The sequence below is a fragment of the Choloepus didactylus genome, chromosome 1, assembly GCF_015220235.1.
Source record: "Choloepus didactylus isolate mChoDid1 chromosome 1, mChoDid1.pri, whole genome shotgun sequence".
Lineage (NCBI taxonomy): Eukaryota > Metazoa > Chordata > Mammalia > Pilosa > Megalonychidae > Choloepus > Choloepus didactylus.
The window spans coordinates 48,568,842-48,595,657 of record NC_051307.1 but is presented as its reverse complement, the minus strand read 5'-3'; the positions used below and the strand labels follow the sequence as shown (position 1 = coordinate 48,595,657).

General features: G+C 34.9%; 1 protein-coding gene and 1 pseudogene across 4 annotated transcripts in view; both read right to left on the bottom strand.

Annotated features, from left to right (window-relative positions):
* CADM2 (cell adhesion molecule 2) overlaps positions 1-26,816 on the bottom strand; it is a 1,163,401-nt gene that overhangs the window by 924,774 nt on the left and 211,811 nt on the right. The gene's annotated exons all lie outside the window — the stretch shown is intronic.
* Positions 22,992-25,141, bottom strand: LOC119509747 (annotated as a pseudogene).

The following is a 26,816-nucleotide window of genomic DNA, read 5'->3' as shown; positions in this document are numbered from 1 at the left end:
TGAAACATTGACTACATGGCCTCAGTGATTATTCTGTAGACAATGGGGTGATAAATTTTGTAAGCTTGAGCACATAATGATCAGATCTACGATTTAGAAAGATACTTTATAGCAACTGTAAATTGCATTGGGGTAGGGGAGAGATTAGAAGTGCAAAAAGAGGTTAGGGATCTGTAAGTCTAGGTTAAGAACAGTAAGGGTCCGGACAAGGAAAATGGCAATGGTATAGAGGACTCAGTGTTGGGGATAATTGCATTTGCAAGAAATATGGGAAGAATAAGAACCACTGAAAATGATTGCATATGCAGGAACAAGAAGAATCAGACAGGAAATTGTATCATGCAAAGGAGAAGATTTTAGAGAAAAATATAAATTCATGGCTGGAAACAGTGAAGAGCTTTTATAATTTTTACAGATAGGTCTGGTGCTGAAAATATAGTATCATCAGGGTAAAGGGGGACATTGAACCCAGGAAAATCAACTTTCTTATCCTTGATATTCTTCTTCTGGTTCAAAATATGGAGTCTTACAACAAATTTACAAAACCCTATAGATCTTAATAGAAAATAGATCTCATCTTTATACCCTATATTTTGTACCCTTTATACCCTATATTTTGTAGTTGTTTTGCCATTTCAAGAATTTATTGGAAATATCTTATTGCCAGACTTTTTACTTACAGTTTCATAAATATCTGCAACCTTGAACCCTCTTATTTTGGCCAGGAATTTCTGAAGCATCTCTCTTCCTGGCTAGTTTTCCTGTCTCTTAAGTTGGCTCCCTATAAGCCATAATTCATTACACTGCAGCAAATTTTGTTAAATAATGCTTTCATCTTTTAAAAGAACTTAAAATGGTTCTTTGCTGCCTTGCACATCTAGGTCAAATTTGGCCTTTTTAAGACCCTCAGAAATATGGCTGTCTTATCTCTCTATTCTCCAACATTAAGATTTGACAGTATAATCAAATCTTATAGTTACACCATGGACCTGGGCTGCTTTTCTCTCTTCCTTTACTCCTGCTCTATGTCAGTCTGTTTCATTAAGTGCATAATGAAAATCATACTTCCCACAACCTTCACCAATGCTTCCAGATTTTCCCATTCAATATTCATCTCTACTTCACTTTCTATATAATTTACACATTTATTTTGAAACTTTTAGTGTATATTTTCACTTTAAGCCTCACTGGGCTTCCTTCCTAAGTCTTTATTTCTTGATATCCCATGCAACATGTAGCAAGGCACTTAACACATGCCTGGTACTCAGTATGCTCTATTTGTGAAGACTTGTGAATGCCTAAGGAGAACAATGAGAAAAACAGGGTTTCGGGTAGATGTTTTTATCTTAGTGTCAGCATGACATATAGAAATCCATTCATGAACAGAAGGGAAGATGAGTGCTGCTTTTATCAAATAATTGAATTATAAACTACTTTTATTTAAAAGTTGAAGAAGCAGCATTTGAATTTGTCCAGCAAAGAATTACTTTAGATCTTGAAATTTTAATTTTGTGTTTCATAATTGTGCCATCTAATAAATCCTAAAGTTGATTTGATTGGCCTCTGATGTTTGTCCTTCTTTCTTAGTAATGTCATTATTTATCATTACATATATCATTTTAGAAGCAAATCTTCTTCTGAACAATTGAATTTGAGACACATGACAACAATATTATATAAAAGCTGCCTCATCTTCCTCTCTATGCAGAGAGGGCTCATCCATAAGAAGAATTTGATTACTTTGAATGTGGAAGCCTTTCAGAGACCATAGACTTTGAGCTAGTTCAAAATAAACACTTCCAGAAATTAAAAAGAAAACAAAAATGATATTACTGGTAACTGATATTTGGAGTAAATTGGACCATCATAACGTTTAGACTTTCTGAATTCAGTAATGTCTTGTACCCCACCAAGTTGCATGGCATATTTATGTATTCATTATTCACCCATTTGTTCATCCAGCAGCTATTTGAGTATATAGTGGAAAGGAAAACAGACAAAGCTACTGCCTTCATGGTACTTATGTTCAGAGCTATTGGCTCACATCATCCATCAAGACTTTGTAATTTATATACTACCTATTTGGAAAATTAATCTGGAACCAAACTTCATGGATTCACAATCACATCTTTGGGTAAGTTACTTAATTAATCTGTGTCTCAGTTTTCTCATCTAAAAAGTGGGGAGAATATCAGCATTTTTGTCAAAGTATTTTTAGACTAAGTATATGAATACTTGCAGAGCACTTAGAGAAGTTTTTGGCATATAGTGAATGTTTGTTCATTGCAGTTATATTAAATCTAATATGTTTTAAGATTATTATCAGGAAAGCATACTAACTGTAAAAGTAAGTTGCTTTCTGTTGATGACTCAATAAAGACAAGTTATGAACTATTTAAAAGTATATGAGAAATGTGATAAGGAGGGAAACTTTGAATAATCTTATATAAAAAGAAAATATTAAGTAACTTTAGAAATACGTAACTTTACATAGCTATGAATTTTACAAAGATTTGTAGCTTACTACCTCTTCACCTGTTCTAAGGATTCTATTTGTTTATGTTGTTTATGTTGTTCAAAGTGTCAAGAGAAATTTCCCTTTCCTAAATAAAATTTTGAAATTACAAAAAGAGTTGCTACATACTATAAGTTTTTACACATCTATATTTTGACTCTTTTTTTAAAGATCAAGTTAAATGAACACTAGGGATTTTATATGTATTTGACTAATTAATTGGTGCAGTAACCAATCTCATTGCATTTTTTAAGAAAACTTTATGAGAACAATAAATCCTGGTCCATCAAGGTAAATTAAAACTTTTCGAAGTTGGTGAGAAATAATAATCATTGCATTCTACAAGTTGAGAATGGCAGCACGGAAGAGGATATGTTCCCTTGTTACATTCAGTGTTTTGGATATGGCATACATTAATTTGTTCAATATTCTGCTACCTCTTGTTCCCTGCCATCTCTAAAAATGCCCACTCAAAATTATCACTTTCCTTTTAAATCTCTGTAGTTGTTGACTTGTGTGAGTTTGGGGAATAATATAAAATCATGAGCTAATTTTTCTTATTAATTTCCTTAATTCCTTTTAAGTCCAAAAGCAACACATCATACTTTTCATAAGGCAATAAGTATCGATTTCAAAAAGTGAATGCACCTACTAAGTCTCACATTTAAGATGAATGAGATGTGTTTATACAACTTTGAGGTTTATGAAGAAAAGATGTGAAGAAGGGAGAAAACAAAATATAATTATTAATGGGAGGAAAGGACATGACCACAAAAAGGAGAAAACCAGAAAAAACTTCCCTAGTGTGCCGGTTTGAATGTATTATGTCCCCCAGAAAAAGCCATATTCTTTGATGCAGTCTTGTGGGACAGACATTTTGGTGTTGATAAGATTTGCATGGAAATGTGCCCCACCCAACTGTGGGTGATGGCTGTGATGAGATATTTCCATGGAGGTGTGTCCCCATCCATTCAGGGTGGGCCTTGATCAGTGGAGCCATATAAATGAGCTGACAGGCAGAGGGAACTCAGTGCAACTGTGAGTGACATTTTGAAGAGGAGATACAGCCAAGAGGGACACTTTGAAGAAAGCACAGGAGCTGCAGATGAGAGACAGTTTGAAGACGGCCATTGAAAGCAGACTCTTGCTCCAGAGAAGCTGAGAGAGGACAAATATCCCAAGTGCAACTAAGAGTGACATTTTTGAGGAACTGCAGCCTAGAGAGGAATGTCCTGGGAGAAAGCCATTTTGAAACCATAACTTTGGAGCAGATGCCAGCCACGTGCCTACTCAACTAACAGAGGTTTTCCAGACACCATTGGCCATCCTCCAGTGAAGGTACCCGATTGCTGTTGTGTTACCTTGGACACTTTATGGCCTTAAGACTGTAACTGTGTAACCAAATAAACCGCCTTTTATAAAAGACAACCCAATTCTGGTGTTCTGCATTCTGGCAGCATTAGCAAACTGGAACACCTAGGTTTAGAGAAGGACAGGCATATCCCATTAAGAGTTATGGGTGCTGCGGTAAGTAGCCCATAAAATGACCTGCAATGATTCTCACCACCTGGTATTCATGTACTGTCATCCCTCTGAGAGTGGGTTGGACCTAAGGATTTGTTCTAACGAATAAAATATGGAAAAAATGAGGGGACGTCACTTCCAAGATTAGGTTACAGAAGACTCTGGTTTCTGTCTCTCTGGATCTCTCACTCTTCTACTTGCTTGTTCTGAGAGAAACTGCTGTCATGTTGTGAGCTGCCTGATGGCAATGCTCATGTGAAAAGGAACTGACGTCTCTGGACAACAGCCAACAAGGAGGTGAAGCCTGTTATGTGAGAGAACTTGGAAGGGGCTCCTCTCTCAGTTGAGCACCGAGATGACTATAGCCTCAGTCTAAACCTTAATTGTAGCTCTATGAAGCACTCTGAGACAGAGTTCCCTATTGAAGGGCACCTGGATTCCTGACCCTCAGAAACTGTAGGATAATAATTGATGGTTGTATCAAGTATCTCAGTTTTGCGGTAATTTTTTACAAAGCAGTAAATAAATAATGCAGATGTTTTCCTAGACATTGCAATGCTAAATGTATCAATGCACCATGGAACCATTTGAGCATTTTCCCTATGCAGATGTATTCCAGACTTCACAATTTGTTGCCAATAATGAACTTATAGCCAACTTTCATATATGGTTTCTATTGCAACTACTCAACTCTGATGTTGTAGCATGAAAGAAGCCAGAAGAAATACATACATGAATGAGTGTGGCTATGTTTCAATAAAACTTTATTGACATTAAAATTTGAATTTTATATAATTTTTATGTGTCACAAAATATTATTCTTCTTTTAATTTGTTTCAACCATTTAAAAATGTAAAACCTATTTTTGTGGGCTGTGCAAAAATAGCTATGGTGCTCATTTGGCCTGTGGACTGTAGTTTTCCAATCCACACATAGAATATTAGAAAAATTTAAAATGTTAATACCAAACAATAAATTCAGCTATTATAGTGATCCACTATTTTTTAGCTTTTGGAAAAATTACCCAATTTGTGTGTGTCTGTGTGTGATTCATAAACAGTCACTGGAAAGCATGGTGTCAATAGAGCAGCCACATTAATTTAAGGGGAACAAAAAGATTGCCCAGTGTAACCGTAAATGAACAAAGCAAAACTGGATAGTTTAGTCAGAACTTCTCAAAGAAAGAGAGCCCAGTCATTCTTGTACTGGAGACTCTTTCAAATCATACAGAATGGGCAATGCTAAACATGGTGTATCTGTAAACGATATTTTATACTAACATTTTGGCATTTCAGTAGCCTTAAAATCATTACTGGAATATATATATTATTAAAGATGGAAAGAAAAAGAGCAAATAAATTGAAGAAGAGTACTGAGAGACGTTACACACTTAGCATATTTTGATGACAGTTGAGTTAGTCCTTAAATAATTTTTAGAGTGTTTGGAGTCTTTGGGCAGCTCATTTAATATACGTTGGTTTTCTCTTTGCAAAAGGTAGAGAAAAATGATATCTACCTCGTTAACCTGTAAATAGTTAAAATATGCATAGCGCTTTTAGATGCCTGACACAACAGTGTCTAATAATTATTGGCCATTATTATTATTAATAATCTTAAATAAATTTTATTTACTATCAAAATACTTATGATTGATGATTCTTGAATGATGTGGAGTTTTAAACTTTTAAACTTTTAATCCTTATTTTTAAATGTTATAATTTGCGCAAAGTACATGGATTATCATTTACTCCATTTATCCTGAGTTCTCTGAGTCTGTGCACATCAGGATATTTTCTGTTAAAATAGTAATCTTCGGGAGGACAGGCAAAGGTAGTAACTAACAAGCTTTGTGCAGTGTGTGTTTCAGTATATAAATGCATGTAAATTATGTAATGTGCTCTCTTGATGAGCATAATAATAGAAATTTCTGTCAAAATGAGCTACTGATTTGAACCTCAATTATGTAAATAATTGCTTGAAATTCCTTCTTCACATTAACTTTGGATTATTGAGTGTGAAAAATTAGTTATTCAAGGTTCAGGTCCCTTCCATTTGTCACTTAAGAAAAAAATACTTGCAGCTTAAACTTGAGAAATGGAAGGTTGATGCCAAATCCTCTGTAACCTGTCAGAGACAAACATCACCCTTTCAAATCACAAGAAACCCAAAGCATGAAATGTCATTCTACATAGTTTCACTTACAGTTAATTCCATAAATAGTGATTAGTTTGAATATATGTAATATTAACAGCTTACTTTCTGCATCAACGGATGCAGACTTCAGAACCCTATTTGCTCTTCATTTTTAAAATGCTTACTTAAAAGATTTAATATCAAGAGCTTCTCATGCTTAGAAAAAGACCAATAACCAACTGTAATCCTGCGATAATATTCCTATTCAATCAGTTATACTGATTGACAGGTACAGGATTTTTTTTTATGAGCATACAAACATGTTAAAAAGAGACAGCCACACCTATTAGATTCCATGTATTCTAGAATATAAAATTTCTGACCATGCAAACTACTTATCAATATAATAAATCCATATACAAAGGTGATAAAAATTATCACACTGGAAGTATCCTGAGGATATAATTATAATGATCACTTTTTGAGTGTTCATTATGGGCCAACAACCTATTATTAGAACTGATAAATTATTTGGTAGAAATATAGTATTTTTTGTGGCCACTTAAATGTGTAGTTTCAAAAAGTTTTACCTGATAATATTTTTAAATCATTTGTGTATAGATAGCATTAAAACAAACAAAAAAGAATAAAAATTTTTCAAAATATGACAGCATAGAAAAGTTAAAGTGAAACCATTTTAGAAATACATATTTTTCACTAGCATCTGCAATAGAAATTGTCATAACCAGTGGAAATTATAATTGGCATTGCAATTTATTATCAAATTATTTAATGTATAAATTGATATTTCTAGGATCAACATTTTAAACATTGACTTTTTTGATGTCTCATCAAATTTTATGTTATTGAATTTGAGCATCATTAGTTACATTATTGTTTTATTTACTTACAAGAAGTGAAAAATTAAAAAAAAAACACAAAAAAACACTGCCAATTAAACTCTAGCACACCAGGGAATTTTAGATGCTTTGCAAGTTCAGATGTGTTGAAATGCGGGAAAAAAAGTGCATCTCATTTCAATGAAATATGATAATTGCCTTATATAAAATACTCCAAAAAAGCCTCAGGGTCTGCTGAGATTTGATGAAATCGTATGTTTGTGCTAGAAAAAAAATGCACTAAGATCATTTTTTTCCTACTACTTTTTAAAGGCAAACATTTCTATTTATGTACTTAAAAAAATGCAAGTTGGTTTTAATTAACAAAATTAAACAATTTTTCATATTACTCATGAAAGAAAATAATTTAGACTCCTACAGAACTGCCCATTGCAATTTACCTCGGTACTTTCAGGCAAAAGAAAGTTCATAAATCGGCATGTTTGGCATTTACTAAATGACAAAGAAACAAAATTATGAATCAATAATATAAGCTAGTGTCCCTCAAATACACAAATGTAATATAGTTTCAATATAGAAGCTCCTAAAAAATTATGGAGAAACATTGCATTTTGTATCTGAGATAATATTGGAAGGAATTCTCAAGAGGAACATGAAACATGTTTGGAAAAATCATTAATTTTATATTGTTTTAATATCACAATGAACATAGTCTAAAACTGTTAGAACATCTTTAAAATTACAGTAGTTTAAATATTATGTCTGAGACCTATGAAATATAGATATGATAGAATATTTTCCCCAGCTTCCTAAACCACTCAATTGCTGAATACTATCAAAGTAGGGCTACCCATTTTAATAAGAAGAGCTTTGTTTTTAGTTCTAGCTGTATGACCTTGGACAATTTAACTCCTTTTGGTTTCAGCTTCTTTAATTGTGACATGTACTTTCTATATGCACTTTTCATTAAGGATTAAGTAATCTAATATACATAAAGATCCTAGTTCACTGCCTGAATGGCAACTGTTGCTCATTGTAAAAGGAACTTGGATTTTCTTACATCGGGAGAAACTTCAGGGATTAATCACTCAATAAATATTAACACAGTTACAGTTAAGTTTTTTAAAGTGTATTAAAGCAAAGAAAGCTCACTTTCCTTCATACATACTCTTACAAAAATTATCTGTCCCTTTTCTGGTCTACACTATACACATACAACTAAACGGTACTACACATATAATTTATCTTTTGCCCTAGTCAGTGGTTCTCAACCACAAAAAGTCCCCCCAGGGGACACTTGATTTTATCTATAGACATGTTTCATTGTCACTACTGGAGAAGGGTTTGCCACTGGCATCCAGTGGGTGGAGGTCAGGGATGCCGGTAAACATCCGACAATGCACAGGACAGCCCTCCTCAACAAAGAATTTTCCAGCTCAAAATCTCAAAAGTGCAATGACTGAGAAACCCTGCCCTAGGTGTTTCTATAGGCAGTCATTGTACTATGTACAGAGATGAACTATAATGCTCAAATGACACATCTTTGAAAGGCAAAAATGTATCTATGAGTTTTTCTTCTTATTTGGAAAATACAAGATTATTTATTATGATTTTCAAAGAAGGAGTTTGCTTTTGTCATTATATTATCTGCTTATTGTTCCCTGGGCTTTAGATTATGACGCAATCTAATTTCTCTTTTCAAAATCAAGGCTGTGACCATGAGCATCATTTCACTGTTGTGCTGGAAGGTATTGATACTCAAGACTTTATCATTTCAGAGGAATTTGTTTCATTTTCTACCCTGTAAGGGAAGAGGAAAGAATAATATTTATAAAGGATCTAAGGATCTATTATATGTCAGGAACTGCCTTCTCCTCTTTTTCTGGTTTGAAAATATACTTTTGTAAAACTTCTATATTGCCAGCAACTATATCCCCCTTGGACAATATTAAATTGTCTGTGATATATCAGATTTCACGCTGAGGCATGCTGCCTTACCATGATAGGATTTTCTACCTGCCAGGCACTCTACTGAGGGCAGCATAGATCAAACTAAATTGCCATAGTACCTTCTAGAATCTCTTTTGTGGTCAAAGAATAATCAATTACCTACTAAATTCAACTCAACAAATATTCACTAAGCATTTATTCATTCTTGTACTTTCTTCCCTTGCCAGCCACTATCCTTAAGAGCAGCTGAAGAAGCAAAATGACTCCCGTTTATGAAAGAATTATTCTAAAGATGCTTAAGTGCAACTCACAGCTCTTCAACTCCTCTTACCAAATCATCAGAGGCTCCATTGTAGCGGAAATGCGTGTTGCATCATACAGAAACAAGAATAGTGTGTTCCCATTTCATTTGTTAAGGAAACATCAGTGTTTACCTAGGGGAGGTATATGCAGAGTACATGGTGTATCTAAATATGGTTATTATATATTACTAATATAAATGAATTAATTATAAACTAAGATAATATTAAGATAATAAATAATGCAGATTTACCTTACAAGTGCTATTTATCTTAAATATATTTACTGCATATTATATGACAAAAGGGTATATTTTGTCTATTACATTTAAGTTGTTTCTGGTTAATATTAAGGTTTATGTAGCACAAAAGCCTGTTAGATGTTTGGGGAAACATATTTTGTTCTTTCCAATAAGTACCACCACTTTTTTTTATTTAATTTCTTTTTTTGAAGAGCAGAAAAGACTGTTAGATGCCAATCTTAAAATAAATATTCTTTATTTGGATCAATCTATAGATGATTCCTTCCAAGAACATTAGTCATAGGGCTGCTGAGAATCATCTCCAGACTTATAATAGCCGAAAAAAGATAGGGCATCTTCTCTAGAGAATCCTGATGGGTTCTATTTTTCCCTACCTTGGGATTCAGAAGAATGTTCCAGTACATTCTCTCAGGAATGTAAAAAATAATACCCTATATGTCATCTGTCTTGGAACCAGGGTTATGTTTCTCTTACGCCTATAGGAAGCTTACTGTATAAGCACTTTGTAAGGTTGTTTCAATGTTAAGGCACCATGTCTGTCAGAGTACTACTGAGGAAATCACAAAGGCAGTTGTTTTCCTTTAGTGTGAGCAAAGCCCAATTTAAATTTTTGGGCAGTACAGAATTCTGAACAGAGCTCCTTCTTCTAGTAGTGAAGGACTAAGTTCTAGGATGTCTATCTTGATCAATTCTTGCTTCTACATTCTTCACAAACAAAAATAAGGGTTTATTACAGATGACTCACTCATTTACATGACTCGCTCATTGTCTACAGAATAAATTTCAATTTCTATGGCCTGGCATTAAAAGTTCTCCTCAATTTGATTTCAGCCAAGTTCTCTAGGTGTTTCTCCTTCCTCGGTGTTTGAATGCAATTCTGTCTAATCTGCTTTACACTATATTCTTTACTTTTATGTCTCATATCTCTCTTTTAAAACATTATTTTCCCAAGGAGAGGAAGCATATCCTGCTAATTTTAATATCACCCACGTTACCTAAGACTATAATTTGCACATGGTGAAAATTTAACAATTTTTGGAGAGTTGGAAATAATAAGTAGAATAGAATGAAACAAATAGGTATATTTTTATTACATATGGGGAAACAAACAAACAACAACAGCAAAAAAAAAAAAAAAACAATGAAATAAAATGCTTGGTCACGTCTCAGCCCTGAAAGGTAATCAGGAGTTACAGGAATGCTGGTGTTAAGACTTTTGTCCTTTTCTGCATTGTCTCACTCACTAAAAGAGAAGCCTACACCTACATTTCTTCATAAGCCACTGGCTCCTTAACCATTAGTAAGCGTGATTACAGATCTACCAAAACTCCCGTATCAAAGGTCACTTTTAATCGCCCCATCAAGAAATCCAAATGTCTTTTCTCATTTCTTTGTCAGCTGCCCTGCTGTGTTTGCCTCTGGCACCCATAAAGCACTCTCATTTCTTGGCTTGTGTGACATCTTACTTTCTCTACTTAGCTTTGATCACTTACTTGTTTTCTTCATATACTGCCATTTAAACACCCAAAAATATGATTTGTACTCTTTGTTTTCTTCTTCTCTTATCTCTTTTTCCAGCTAAGGCAATATTTTAACTTATCTACCACTTTATTTATAAATGGTGCAATCTTCACTTTTTCTAAAAGTCTGTTGCCACTAACTAAATATTTATTAAATTGAATTGAGCTGTATCTTTCCCTTACTACATCCCAAGTGTCATACTCCTAAGAAAAATATTCCATTCCTTACTTTGGAACTACATTCTGCAAATTGGGCCTTATATTATAAACATTGTAACCTTTGAGGTTTAAGATAGTTTTAATATTTAATGGGCAAATATTTCTCTTTCCTTAATGCATTCTATAGACTATATGGAATAGTAAGAATTATGAAGAAATTAGTTTATTATCTTCAAATGTAAACATACAAAAATAGCCATTAATTCAAACAGCTGTCTCTGTAGGCTCTGAAGGCCCTGGTGGGGTTCAGCCAATCGTCAGAAGGTTAGAAAGTGTCTCAGGATGGAAATTACCCTGCATCTGGCTTCTCTCAACACCCAGCTACACAATATATTGAAATGGAACATATTGCCTGCTTTGTTTTTCTTTATGAAATCTTTAAATAAACTTGGAAAATATATTATCCTATCATGCTTTTTCACAGGATATTTCAGGACTGCAATGAGAAACAAGAGCAACAGAATGTATTATACTAACATGTTCTATTTTTATCTAGGTGGTTTTTATAATCATGTGCAGCATTCATTTTTAGAAGTGAATTTTTCATGGAAAATAATAAAAATATGTTTATGGTTCAGTAAATGAATCTTGGATGCATAACCATACTTGACAGATTTTAGCTTCTAATGCTTTAATCCTTCCCTAGCATCATTGATGCAATCTCTGAAAAGCTAAGTATTAATTTGAGAGTATCATTTTTGTTTACATCATCTGGAAAGGAGGATTCAGTGCATATCTTGTGTAAATTGCAATTATACATAACATACTTTTTAGAGTCATCTTCAAATAACACTTAATTGAATTGTATTCACTTGATTTTTTTTTTGCATGGGAATGAATGATACAGTCTAAACATAAAACACTAAAATAAAAAAAACCTGACTTCTAAATAGCAATATGGGACTTGTAAAAACATCAGGGAAGATAATTCTCTATCGCACATTAAAAATGAGGGCTTTACAAGAGGGAGAAAGTATAAATATATATATAGTCCACAGTTCCATATACCCTTTGCCAAATTCCCCTAAGGTTAACATTTTAAATAAAGATGGTACATTTATCAAAACTAAGAAATTCACACTGGCACAATACTATTAACTAAATATACACTTTATACAGATTTCATCAGTTTTTTTCCAGAAATGTGTTTTTAAACAAAGGATACCATGTTGCATTTAATTATCATATTTCTTTAGTCTTTTCCAATCTGTGGTTCCTTGTCCTTGACACTTCTTAAGAGTACTGGTATTTTGTCCTTCAATTTGGGATTGGCTTATATTTTCTCATGAATACACTAGGGCTATGAAATCTAGGGAAGAATCCCAAAGAGGTGAAGTTCCCTTCTTATCACATCATTTCATGGGGTACAAGATATCAATATGAGCTATTATTAGTGATGTTAACCTGGATCACTTGATTAAGGTGGGGTTTTCTAGCTTTCTCCAGTTTAAAGTTATATTGGTTTTTCCAGATGCCATTAAAAGTGAGTCACTAAATCTGTTCCTCTATTAAGAGGTGGGAAATTAAGCTCCAACTTGTGGAGGGAGGTGTATCCAAGAACTCGTGGGCATATATTAAAAGCACCACAGTAATTGACAAATATTTGAGGGAGATATTTTTGAGCCATGCAAAATCTTGTTTTTCCTTATAGATTTGTCCACTTTTAGCATTGTTTACCATTTTAATGTATCATTTATAGTTTTGTAATCTTGGTATGCATATATATATGCGTATGTGCATACATACATATGTGTGTGTGTGTGTATATATATATATATAATTTTCATTCTTCTGTTAGCCATGTTGATTTCTATCACTCCCATATTTCTTACAGAATTCTTATGTGGTGAATTGATGTCAATGTTTAAAAAAAATAAAGAAAGATAAGCTAGTAAAGAAAATATTATTAGAGAAGTCAATGAAAAATTTTCTTTTGACAGACTTCTCGAAATACATCACTGTATGGAAGTTTAAGAAAATAGTCAATAATTAAATGCAACCTTGCCCATAGAGGAAACTCAACCAACCTGCACTAAATTTACACTATTCCCTGCTTCTTAGAGAGATCAACCACAAGAGAGTCAAAAGTGTGATATCTTGACATTCAATTCTCAATTTACATTCTATTTCCCCAGAAAGAGCTTCATTAACTATCCAGACAAAAAAAAAAAAAATAGCCTCTCTGAAGTTACTGTCTCTCATGTAGCTCTTTCATTTTCCAGCAAATATTATCTTTATTTATTGTTTGATTATGTTGTCTCATCTCAAGGGAGTGTGATCTTCATAAGACTATGGATATTTTTTTTTTCACCTTACCCCCCAACATGGAGGCAGCTTCCACTACTTAGTTTCTCTACAATACATTTTTATTGATTGAATGAATGAAAAAATGATTGAATGAATTAAAGAACCATGTAAAGGGTCTTTTGGGAGAAAAAAATTCCTAGACTCACTCCCATCTTTTTCTCAACTCTTAAGTGTATATGTCTTGCTTATTTGCATATCTCTTCCACTTTGCCCTCATAAAATTATCAGATATTTCCTTGTATTATCAATATATTTTTCTATTCAGAAGTGCTACATTCGTCAAGTGAATTTTTGTGTCTCTTTGTCCACTAATTGTGCATTACTTTACATACAATTACCCAAAGATAAATCACAGTCCCTCTGTTTTTCTTTGTCACAATTCTAGGATATTTCTCCATCACATTTTCTTTTAGGGGTTAATCACATACACACTGGAAGTGATATTATCACAAATTTCCTAAAAATTTGTCTCTAACTCAGCCAAAATATCTTTTTCTAGACCACATTTCAAGGACCATTGAATGATAAATAAAAATCTAATTCCTATCAGAAAATAAGAGTAACATATATTAAAAGTCTAAATTGTATTTTCATCTATTACTTTTAAATAGAACAATCTATATTTATCTATTCCTAAGATTCTGAAATTTTCAGCCTGAGTCCCTCTGACCTTGGAGATATCCATCCTTATCTCTTTCCTAGTTTCCATTCCAATCCAATTTCCATCAAATTCTGCCATATGAGGGATGTTTTCTATTAAGTCTAATGTAAATCCTGTAGAACCTTGTGAATTACAAATAGGAAGGGTGAAAACCAAACCTTTAAATGAAAATGGTATCTAAGTATTAAGAAGTGGACAAGTGAGGGAACATCATGGACTTTTTCTTCCCTTTTTCAGCCTGGAAAGATCTTCCTTAGTTCTCCACTTCTTTCAGGTATCATAGTCATTCTTCTCAATGAAGCATTTAACACTACATAACATGCTATATATTTTTTATTTATTATGTTTATTATATGTTTGCCTAGCTAGAATGTAAATTCAATGAAGGAAAGGGCTTCTTTCTAAAATCTGGAAACCTAGGTAACATTGAACCCTACATTTTGATACAGCAATAATTCACTTATTATATACTTGCCTATGGTTCCAGGCCTATGCTTTCTTCACTAGTTGTAGCCCCAGTGCCTATAACATTGTGTTTCACATAAAATTGTTGCTCAATAAATATTTGCAAGAATATAAATGTGAACGAAGAACTTGTGTAATCCTCTTAACTGAATGAGGCTAGAAAGTGTGCAATTGGTCATATAATATCTTATTACATAGGTTTGATTTGTGAGTTTCCTTAAGTGAATGTGCTTATATATATTAGCTTGCTTGGGCATTTATTGTCTGTATGCCAATGTGAGCCTTTGTGAATTACTGTATTAGAACATTAGTGTGACTTTGTGTGTTACTGTATTTGAACATGTGTAAAATGTTATAGATGCCCATTTTCATATACCTTAGATTTGCATAACTTTGTCAAAGGACTTGGCAGTGTTTCTCAGTAAGAATATAATCTAGGAAACTAGTTGGTTTTCTGGAATTATGTAAATTAAATCAACAGTTTGGCAAAATATAGTATACACAAACTATATTCCTATGCTCCTCCATACCCCCATCTTTATGTAGTTCTTGTCATAAATCACATGTTTATACATGTTTATACATTATAAATCCAAAACCACTGATTAATCATTCCATTTAAGCATTTGTCTTTAAGATCCAGTTGGAAGTAAAAAGTGGATTTACAAACTAATTACATAAAAAAGATAATCTTAGATAGCTGGTGATAGAACTATATACTGAAAATATAAACCAAAATTTGGTTGTATGTTTACAGGTTATATTGTATCTTTTTTGTATTTCTATCATTTGGTATCAATTTCTGAGCATATGTGGAAAACTCTCTTCCAAAGAACTCAGAATATAGCCTAGAAATACAGTAATTCATTGTAAATATTCCTACTACTCTTCAATTATTAATTTAAATATGCTAACCTAATAAAATGGCCCCAAAAGTTGTATATTCAGAAAAATTAGGAAGACAGACTATATGAAAAACATTGTTTTTACTTGACTGTGAATTCACATTAAAAGAGCAATTCAGTTATTACTTATTGGTATTACTTATCACAAATTCAAGAAGAGAAACTAAAAAAGAAAAAAAAAGTTCCAGATACTCAGAATAGTTCTTATAAAAGCCATGTACTAAATCTGATACATTTTATAGGAAGCCATGTTCTTTATTCATTTACACAAAAGATATTTTGTTCTTACTTTCACTAAATTTATACAAGTTTGAATATCAGTATTTCCCATCCACTGACTAGAAGCAATGTTGAGAAAGGAAATTGCTGATACAGATCATCTCATTTACTGCAGCTTCAAGAATCAACTGAAAGGTGGTCAGGGAAGCATAAGTAAAAAATGAAAAGAACAAAGGTAAGTATTCTAACTTCTTTGCAATATATAGAGAAGACATCCAGACATTTGACAATGACTTAAGGCATTTCTGCATTTTCAAAAAGTACACTTACACATTAGTAATAATTATTGAGCTACCAAGTAAAGTAAAATTATATTAATTTCATTTATAGTAGTCACGGAGGTGGGTGGTATATTTCAGACCGATCCATATCAAAATTAGTAAAATGTTTTTCATTGAAAGTCTAATTTTAAGTTTTATTGTTACTATTAAAGTGAAGCATTCCAAGCATAAATGGTAAAATAAGTGCTACTTTCCTTTTGTAGAAGGAAAATAATCACAGCATTTGTTATCCCCAAGAGAATGTTCAGAAGTAAATTAATTTGCTGAGATTTAAGTAGACTTATAGATTTTTACAGTTATTAAAATTATAAGAAATAGTTAACAAATTTGAACAGTATGCATTTAAATATTCAAAATAATATGAAGAATCTAAAATTCACTTGTTTTGAAGATTTTCTATTGGAAAATACACTGTACTAGTGCCTACATTTAAAATTCTGTGTTTCAACATAAGCAAAATAAACTTTTCTTTGCAAACTTCTTCAGACTTTTTTCTATACCTCCAGAATTTAGGAGGTGTGCAATACGTGGGCCTGCCATGTCTAAGAACAACTAAATTGTTCTTATTTTTCATTAAAAAAGGAAGTAAATACAGCATAATGTTATGGATTTCATTGGAGATTAATGGATACAAAATATTTCCACAAGGAAGTAGTAAAGATCAGAATTCAGCAAATTACTTATAAATAATCTTAATCTTATTCCAACTCCTTATCCTATAATGTCTCACATATAACTATTTAGATTCCCCATTAATTTTTCAGTCTTATATACATATCTTCTACCAATTTATGGAAATTTTTTAAAAAGTCAAAAATATTCTTCAGGTCATATTTGGTTCGGCCTACTTGGCAAAGAATTCTAATGTTAGCCATTAAAATATGCAGCTACATTAGCCTAAGAGCTAATTTAATGCTTAATTAGTGTATATGTGGGACTGTCTTTTATGTTTACTCATAATATCTCTTAGTGTTGGACAAGTTTGTTATCATTTCCACATTGTATAAAATGATATAAAGGATCTCAGACTCATTTCTAAACTTTCGTACAGACAAATTATTAGCATGTTTAATATTAAATCTCTAATCAAGAATATTCTAAGACAAAATATCTTGACCATAGATATGGCCATTTGCCCATATAGGAAGAGGAGAATTTATCTCCCCCAACACCATAAGGGGATACTGGAATCTTTTTTTTTTACTCCTGTGGTTTTAGTGGTTTTAGTGAGTATCACTCTGCACATAACCGAAAAAAAAGTGAATTGAGTATGTCAGTATATAGAAGTGAGTTCACAGAAGACAGACAACTATTCATATTATATTTAAAACTTAGGTATTAAGCTTAAATTGCACAGAGTTGCTATGGGGGGTGATGGAAAAGTGTACAACATTGTGAATATAATTAACAGCATTGAATTATAATGTGGTTAAAAAGGGAAATTTTAGGTTGTATATAAGTTATTAGAATAAAATTTTTAAAAAAACATAGGACTGTACATCACAAACAGTGAACCCTAATATAAGCCATGGACTATAGTTAATAGTACAATTATGATAATATTCTTTCATCAGTTCTAACAAATATAGCACATTAATGCAAGGTGTTAATAATGGGAGGGGATATATGGAAACTCAGTATTTTCTGCCTGATTTTTCTGTAAACCTACAACTTCTTTAAAAGGAATTAAAAACTTAGACAATACTATTTTCCAGGACCTGTCCGTCTGTGCAGGACAGCCAGTCTATGGCAATGGATAGAGAATGAACAACTTCCTCGTGACTATGTATGGATCCACCCTCAGGCACAGTTCAAGGGGCCACAGCTTTTTGCCTGTAGAGCCTGATTAATGGACAGTAACACTTTGGTTTTAGAAACACACGCACCACACTTATTTTTAACATCAAAGATAGCTGTTAAATTTTGCTTCTCTATGCAGGGTGGCACCTCATCACTTCATATTCATTTGGTCCCAGAAACTCAAATTTGCCAACTCTACTGTTATGTGCATTATCTAAAGTAGAAAATAATTTTTCCAGCTTTATCTTTTGTGATAGTTTCATCAAACAGATATAAAAAGCCTACAGAGAATTAGTCAGGGACAGGGTGATTAGTTTCTCTCTTTATGGATGGGTAATTAATATAAAAAGGATGGAAAAAATCCTTAATCCCATTTCACTTGCTCCGACATTTAGCAATGCTTTTTGACTCTTCAAGGTAAAATCTGCATCTGAATTTCCCCAAAGCAATCAAGTCGTCAGTTTCAGAAAATTATAAAACCCCACAGCAAACTGCACATCACTGATAGAAAAAAAGAGTAAGGTTTCTGACATTCATCTAAGAGAATCTCATTGAATGAAATTGTTTCAAAGATATCACTTTTTAAATTATTCCTGATAGCATTGACTTAATTTTGCTTTAGCTTATATGATCCCTGTCCAAAGGCAATAACTGCATAACAGAAAACATAATCCATGAAGAGAGGGTTAGATATAAACTTATAGATTATATTTATGAGTTGATGAAGGGGTGTGGCACGTGAAATGCATATAGTTTGTAAAGTGACAGAGCAGCCTATTGCATGATAAAGACAAGCCTTTCTGAGAATATTGTAAACAAATTTTCAAAACCCACTAAATGGACCTATTAAGATTGTGTACTTGTCTGGCCCATAGTTTTAAAAATCTTCGATTTCTTTCCTTGCTCATTTCCATCTTCTAATTCTCAATGCATCATAAGGTTACTATAGGACGTGAATTAACTGTAGTGCTATTCATGTAACAGTTGTTTGATGTCTCACACACACACACACACACACACACACACACACATTTTCTATACAAATTTGCTTTACTCTCCTCACTTCATTTTTTGTATTACTTCATTGTTTCATTGGGATGAACAACTCTTCCAAAGTTCAGAAATAGAAAGTAAACTCACAAATAGGGCACAAATGATGTAGTATGTCTCTCACCTCCTGATTCTGATAAATCATTCTCTGGTAAGTCAATCCTCTATCTTTGACTTTCTTCCATTCAGTAATGATCATAAACAATGACTGGGAAATACTTCCTCTCCATATCTCATAATGTTAATACTGAAATTCATTAAGCTTAAAAGAATAGATAAATTTTATGGTAAATTTCATTTATTTTACATTTGATAAAAAGCACAATAGTAAACAATTGTTGAATTTAATTCAGCTATTTGTTTTCCTTAAGGTCACCCCAATGTCTTTATTTGAATGCTTTAAACAAAAGCTTAATTAAGAAATAAGCCAGCTGGTGGTAAGGACATTCTACAGAATTTTTCTTACAGGAAAAAAGCAACCCACATTAATGCAATAGAAAACAGTAAAGAGTCTCCAACAAAGAGTGAGTGGATTTTCTGAGGATTTCTAGCTAGAAAGCAAATAGATAAATGAACAGAAGAACATAATCAGTGAACCTGGAAATTTATCACAGTCATATGTACTTTTTACTTTCTTACAGGGCATGACAACAGTCCCAAATATTAGAAAATATATTATGTGAAAGAAGGATTAGGCTCCTATGTTCCACTAAAGCACAAAGTAGGAATCAATGCTTAGAAGTTAAAATCAGGCAACTTCCCAGCTCAATTTAATGATGAACTTTCTATTCATGACACCTGCACAACAGTGAGATGGGATGCTTGGGAAAGGAGTGAGGTCATTGAGGATTTTCAGTGATAAATATGAGAATCGGCAGCCAGAAGCATCCCATTTTTTGGGGGGGGGGGCGGAGTTCTCCTAAATATTGTGTGGAATATAAAAAGACAAGTTACCAGTTTTTAACCTAAGGATGAAACAATCTAAATCAGATGTAAACAAAATGATGGCTAACAGCAGCAGTACTGATGCACATAGGTGTTAACAGTACATACAAAGAATCAGGCAATATTTGGAAAGGAAATAGATTTAAGAACAGATTTTGCCTATAGCCAAAGTTTTAAAAATTGAATTGTTTGTATTACTGCAGGGTTCAAATGATTCATTTTCTTACCCTTCAATGGATTTTTAAAAAAATAAAATAAAATTCCTTACTCTTTAAAATGTCTTCCTATCATTTTTCATTTGTGGCCAGTCAAATATATACATCTGTGTGTATACTATAGGCCAGAAATTTATCAAATGTCAGTCACTCAATAAAAACATGATGACTCAACATCCAAAATGCCAGAAAGACATACTATATTTGGTCGAAAGATAATTCAAGAGTTTTTAGCAGAAAAGTTGAATTAAAATAGTAATACTTAGATTAAAAAAAAGTGTCAAAAAAGAAAATATCCAATATTGTTACTTGAATTAGATAAAATTATTATTCACAATTTGCAATTTCATGAAACCCTTTATTTTGAAGAATTTTGAATTGATTTACAAAATTGTCTCAGAAATCCTCTACATAAAATGCAGAGTAATATTTTCCCCTCTCTCTCCTTCCTTCATCCTGGAATTTGTCAATCCCTATGTATTCAAACTCTGAAATATTTATCATTTTAATCTCTGTAGTCGTTCATCTCACACTGTCACTGTCTTGGCTCAGTCCTCTCAATCTGAATGATTAGAGGAACCTACTCACTGATGTTCCACTAGATCCTACACATGGCCACCAAAAGCATCAACCTTACAGCATTTTCCAGCAATCCCATAGCAGATGATTACCTGAATCCCCCCTGGAAAAACATCCAATATCTAGCCATTGCCTAGAGAATAAAATGTAAACTTCTTAGCCTCATGTTCAGACCCTCACAATTCAGTCCCAGAATATCTTTCTTTACTCCACATACCAAAACCACCACCACCAAATACCTTGCACTGGTCAGTTTCTGAGCTTTGGGTCATGTTGCCTCTCTACCCAGATTCCTCTCTCCTTATTATCACTTCTACCCATCAATATCCTATCACATTCCTAATCTCCTTAAGGACTACCTTAATCACTATTCATTCAGGAAATTATCTCTGATCTCACCCTCTGGAAGTAATCAATACTCTTTAATCTCTCTAAACACAATGTGTATATTTTATTAGAATATGTATTTTAATAAAGCTTTTCTCATTAGTTATCTATTCACTTAAAGGAGATTGTGACCTTTTGTTAGCTATTGCCCCCTTCATATTGCCCCTATTTTATTTGCTAGTAGATGATTAAAAATATTTGTTGAAGTGAATTAAGCCCTCTTTTTACACCTGAAGAAACAAAAGTGTAGACTGTTAAAAAGCCTTGCTGAAGATTAAACTGGGCATTACTGGGTGATTCCAAGAATAGAATCTGGGGCTCACCTATTACTGCAGTCTGGTGATTGTACCATTAGAGAATATTCATCTGCAGGTAACCTAATTTTTTTTTTTTGACATCAAGCAATGCTCATCAAATATAGTATAAAAATTAAAACTCAAGGCACAGTAAGGTGAGACTAATTTATTAGATTAATGTGTTCAACTTTAGTTTTTATTTAGCTAAAGATTGCATAGAAAATGAAAAACTAAAAAGTTTGGTTTTTATTTAGCTTTCTAAAAATTGCATGAAAAAAACAGAAGACAAAATATTGCTAGTTTAAGATTTAAATTGCATAATATCAGCTATATTTACTATATTTACATGTCAATAAGTAAGTAGGTAAACCTTTTTGAGTCTCATCTCTAAAATGAGGATTATAATGCTTACTTGTTTCAGTGGAAAGTCATAGGATTAGTGAATATAAAGCATTTTAAATGTAAAAACTCTTTTTGACTTGATATATGTATACAGATATGCATAATTCCATTCTTAAGAATAAGTTCTCTTTTTATCATGTTGTAGCTAATAAGAAACCCTTAAAAATACAACATATTTGAGAAAAATCAATCATTTCTCTTAAACTTGGAAAAATCAATATATTTTAAAATTAAAATTATTATAAAGCCAGTAGTCACTCAGAATATTTCTGTACTCACTATATTTCAATAACATTAGCCAGTTTGTTTGTTGCTAAAATCTAAGGACTTTATTTCAAACAAAAATTAAAATAAAAAACTGAGAGCTATTTCCCTGGGTCTAAGGAAGGGATCAGAGCAAGGAATTCCTCCGTGGTTAGGCCAGGACCCTCATTTCCTTCCTCACTCCTGTGATGGGCAACCTCAGCAAGTACAGGACCCTGTGCCAGAGCCCACCTATCAAGGGGAACCCAGGCAAATGGTCAGTCCGTGGGAGAGGATAGAGGCAGGCAGCAGCATGGCCAAAGGTCAACTACAGGATCACGTCCTAAGTACCAAGAACCTGCTCTCTACTCCCCTTCCTGGACTCAGATCAGACTAAGAGGATGATAGCCTGTGGAGAGAACCTTTCAGACCCTGGTAAGATGAGAGAAAGGCCCCAATGTCCCCCACATTCCTTACCTCTGTTTTTTCTCCAGTGAGTCCCAGAGTCTGTCAGGTGGTAATACTGACACGGCCGGGTAGCAGGGGAGCTCTGGCAAGTCTGGACCCCCATGGCTGGCTCTCCTAATACTCCCAAACCCATTCCCTAGCAAGTTCTTGCAGTTACCACATGATCCTTCATATCTCTTCCCTTCCATTTCCCTTGGGTGGATGATTGGGTGGGTGGGTGGAGTTTCCCAGTTTGGGGTTTATCAGACAAGATCCCTCCCAGGAGGCTCCTGTGGATCCCCCCTATACTTCTGTGCCTGAGAACGAGGGTGTCATATGATGCCAGTGGAAAGGTACTGGAAGCCTTCACTAAGTGTGGTGGTGATGGACTGCAGGCAGGGGCAGCTGCTCCTCCAATCATGTTCATATGGAACTTCTCTTTTAGTTTACAGATGGTGCTGGAGCCATGGAAGCAAGGGAACTGAGAACCTGTCCTTGACTTGCAGCAGGTAGCAGACCAAGTAGTAGCCAGCACAAATTTGCGCACAATTGTGCTAGGCACTGAGGAATATCTCAGTGGTGTAGCTGTCATATTCCTGTAGGAAGTAATTAAGCAAGGATAGTTGTGACTGTTTCTTCACCTGATGGATGGACACTGTGTTGACCAATGATTCAATCATGCTTCTGTCACCTGAAATCACAAGAATGTCACATGGCCTGATCCAAAGGGGCACTGGCCCATGTTTCCAAATGGACTGCAGTTGCTTCAACACCTGAAAGAATAGCAGCTCCTGCCAAGTCATCCCCACACTTGACAATGACTGACAGGAGCCACCAATTGGGGAGATGACCATAGGAGGAGCCGTCTCAGAATCACCATATTTCTCCTGCCAGGGCTCCTTGGAGCAACTGCAGAAGGGTCTTCTGGATCTCATCTGTAGGCCACGGGAGTGTAAGCCAGCTATCCCGAAAGATACCATTGGATGTTCCCTGCTGCAATGACAGGCTCCTGGCTGGTGATGCTGTCTGCAGAGAACTGGGAGATGCTGACACAGCTGTTGGTGTGTACTTCAGGGAGCTCCACTTGCAACTCATCTGTGCCATCCACTGGCCAGGCCTCATCATCATTATCATAGTTGGGCACAGTGCTGAAGCTGCCTGCCCATTGCTCATGGGTGATATACCACATTCAGGCAAGTTCTCTCAAGTTCCTTGATTCTCAGGGATCCAGGCAGGGATACTAGTGGTGTTAAAGTTTTCACAATCAAGGATTTCCACGTAGATCGTATAGATAGTCTTGTCCTTGGAGTTGAGGACAACATCCTGGGTATGGGGCATGAGGACCATGTGGTGGTCAAAGTCAGCAGTGGGCAGCCAGACTCAGGCAAGAAGCTTATGATTGAGCAGAGAGAGCTCTGAGATCAGCACTGTGTTTTCTGCTCCTTGGTGGGTAGTGTGGCCAGCCTCTTGCTGATTTCCATCAGGGATTTAATGAATTCTCACTCAGGAGCCAGTCTCATGGGTTCACGGTCATTCTTCACTTTAGGGTTACAGGCTGTTCATTTCAGGTTGCTGCTGAGACTTCTGCTGGCAGTGGCATCTGATTTAGAGTGCTAGTGAGTCCTTTTAAAGGGAGAAAGCCCTGTGTCAGGGGCTGGGCTCAGGGAGGGCACATCTGTTTTCAGTGAGCTAGCTTCAGCTCATCTGAGAGGATCAGCTTCTGTAGTTTGGTTCCATGGGAGTGTCATTGAGTGGAAATGTACATATCTGAAGAGTAAACTCCCAGCAATAGGTATACTGGAGGGAAAAATTAAGGCTCTGGTGGCAATGGTGGACTATCTAGGGCTTGATGGCATCACCCATGTCCTCATCCATGTGGATGTACAGGATAAACAGCTGGGGCAGATAGAAGTCCACATCCTCATTGAAAAAGAAGAGCTGGTTACTGATGTAGGTTTGTACTTCAGGCTCCTTGGAGTTATACAGGTATGAAATGGCCATGGAGATGTCAAATAGTTTTGACTCAAACAGCCTCAGCAGCCAAGACTGTTCGGCTGAGTTGTTCTGCCATTGCCTTCTTGCTCCCTTGGCTGTGTCGGAGGCCACAGTGGCCCCCATCTCATCCTCCTCTTCCATTATCTGGGCAGGTGGATCTTCTAGGCAATGGATCTCACTGTCTACATGATCCCTATTGACCAACTCCTGTGGGATACTTCTGCCATGCCTCCCTGCAGATGCTTCACTTTCTCCAGTATCTCCTCGCAGGACTTCTGGGCCACCTCAGGGTCAATCACTGAGAGTTCTCCAACCTCCTCCATGATGACAGTTAGCAAGAAGTCCCCTACTATTCCCTGGTAGGACAGGATTGGGCTCAGAAGTTGACTTCAGAGGGTCAAGCCACACTATTGAGTCTCCCATGGCCACAGTCAGGCTTCAAGCTTCCAAGCTGCAGGGACTTCTGCAGAGGGAGTGGGGTGGTCAGGGTCGGGGTGCTGGCATCGCCACCTCAGCAGCAGTGCCTGCTCCTGGGGTCCATTGGCCACCTATGCTTCCTGGATGTTTTATTTTTTTTTACCACATTATAGTAACCATTGAAGTTAAGAATTCTAGTGTGTAATTCATCTACTCTATTCATGTATCTCAGGCAAGCCATTCAATGAATACAGCCCAAGATAATGTCTACAATTTTGTTTGGAAAAAACAAACAAACAAACAAACAAACAAAAAATCAAAAACACTTACAAGTAGATTCACAGTATTAGCTTTAGTAAATTTTACCTCTACTTTCCAATATGATTGATGCTTTTGTATAAAAATCAGTTGTGCCAGTTTGAATGTACTATGTCCCCCCAAACACCACTATCGTTGATGTAATCTTGTGTGGGTGGACTTATCAGTGTTAATTAGATTGTAATTCTTTGTGCCCCACCCAACTGTGGGTGATGACTCTGATTGGATAATTTCCACGGAGGTGTTGGCCCACCCATTCAGGGTGGGTCTGAATTAAATTACTGGTGCACTATATAAGATCAGACAGATAGAGCAAGCTGGTACAGCCAAGAGGGACACTTCAAAGAAAGCACAGGAGCTGCAGATGAGAGACAGTTTGAAGACGGCCATTGAAAGCAGACTCTTGCTCCGGAGAAGCTGAGAGAGGACAAATATCCCAAGTGCAACTAAGAGTGACATTTTTGAGGAACTGCAGCCTAGAGAGGAACATCCTGGGAGAAAGTCGTTTTGAAACCAGAACTTTGGAACAGATGCCAGCCACGTGCCTTCCCAGCTAACAGAGGTTTTCCGGATACCATTGGCCATCCTCCAGCGAAGGTACCTGATTGCTGATGTGTTACCTTGGACACTTTCTGGCCTTAAGACTGTAACTGTGTAACCAAATAAACCCCCTTTTATAAAAGCCAGTCTATCTCTGGTGTTTTGCATTCCGGCAGCATTAGCAAACTAGAACATCAATGCAAACAATTATTTCAGGGGCCAAAACATACTGCTCTGATAATCTGGATTGGTCCAGCTGTAAAATTGTAACTAACTAGAGAAATGAGTTGATTGCACAGAAGTTCCAGATTTTTGATACTTGAGAAGCACGGTGAGTACTATTCATTAAATAATGGCAGGTTTATATACTTTGTGGTTGACCAAACTGAAAATACCGTTAATATTCACCTCTGCTAAATAAAGGAACCTAACTAAGTCTCCTGATGGAACACCCAACTTATTCAGGTACATGGGCTTAGTGAGAGCCATCTGAGTTGAGATTTTCTTTTTCCTCTGAAAGCAAATTTGGGTCAACTCCATCCAACATAGGAACAAATGAATAACAAAGCTCCAAAGTTCCCCACTGTAAAGAAAGAGCATGAAGATTTTCCCATGGAAAATGTTAAAAGCAGATGTTACCTGTCTACAAATGGAGCCATTGAAAATTTCCGATGTTATCAAGTAGCCAGCTAATTTTCAATAGCATAGCTGACTGTAAAAGACTCTAAAGTAAATTAATTGCAAAATATCATCCTATGTAAAAAAATTATTTGACCCTTGTGTTGGGCAGGTGCCAATTAAATAGCAGAGGACAACTGGTGGCAGTGTTTTAATTTTAAAGTAGTTGATCTCAAGCTATTATTTCTGACAATAGGTAGATAGGCCATTTGTTTGTTAAGGGCACTTAGTTTGTGACAATAAAACCATAGTATCATCACTGAGGAAAACACATCTTTTGACTACAATTTGATCAAAAGCTACTGTGAATGAGTAACTTTGTA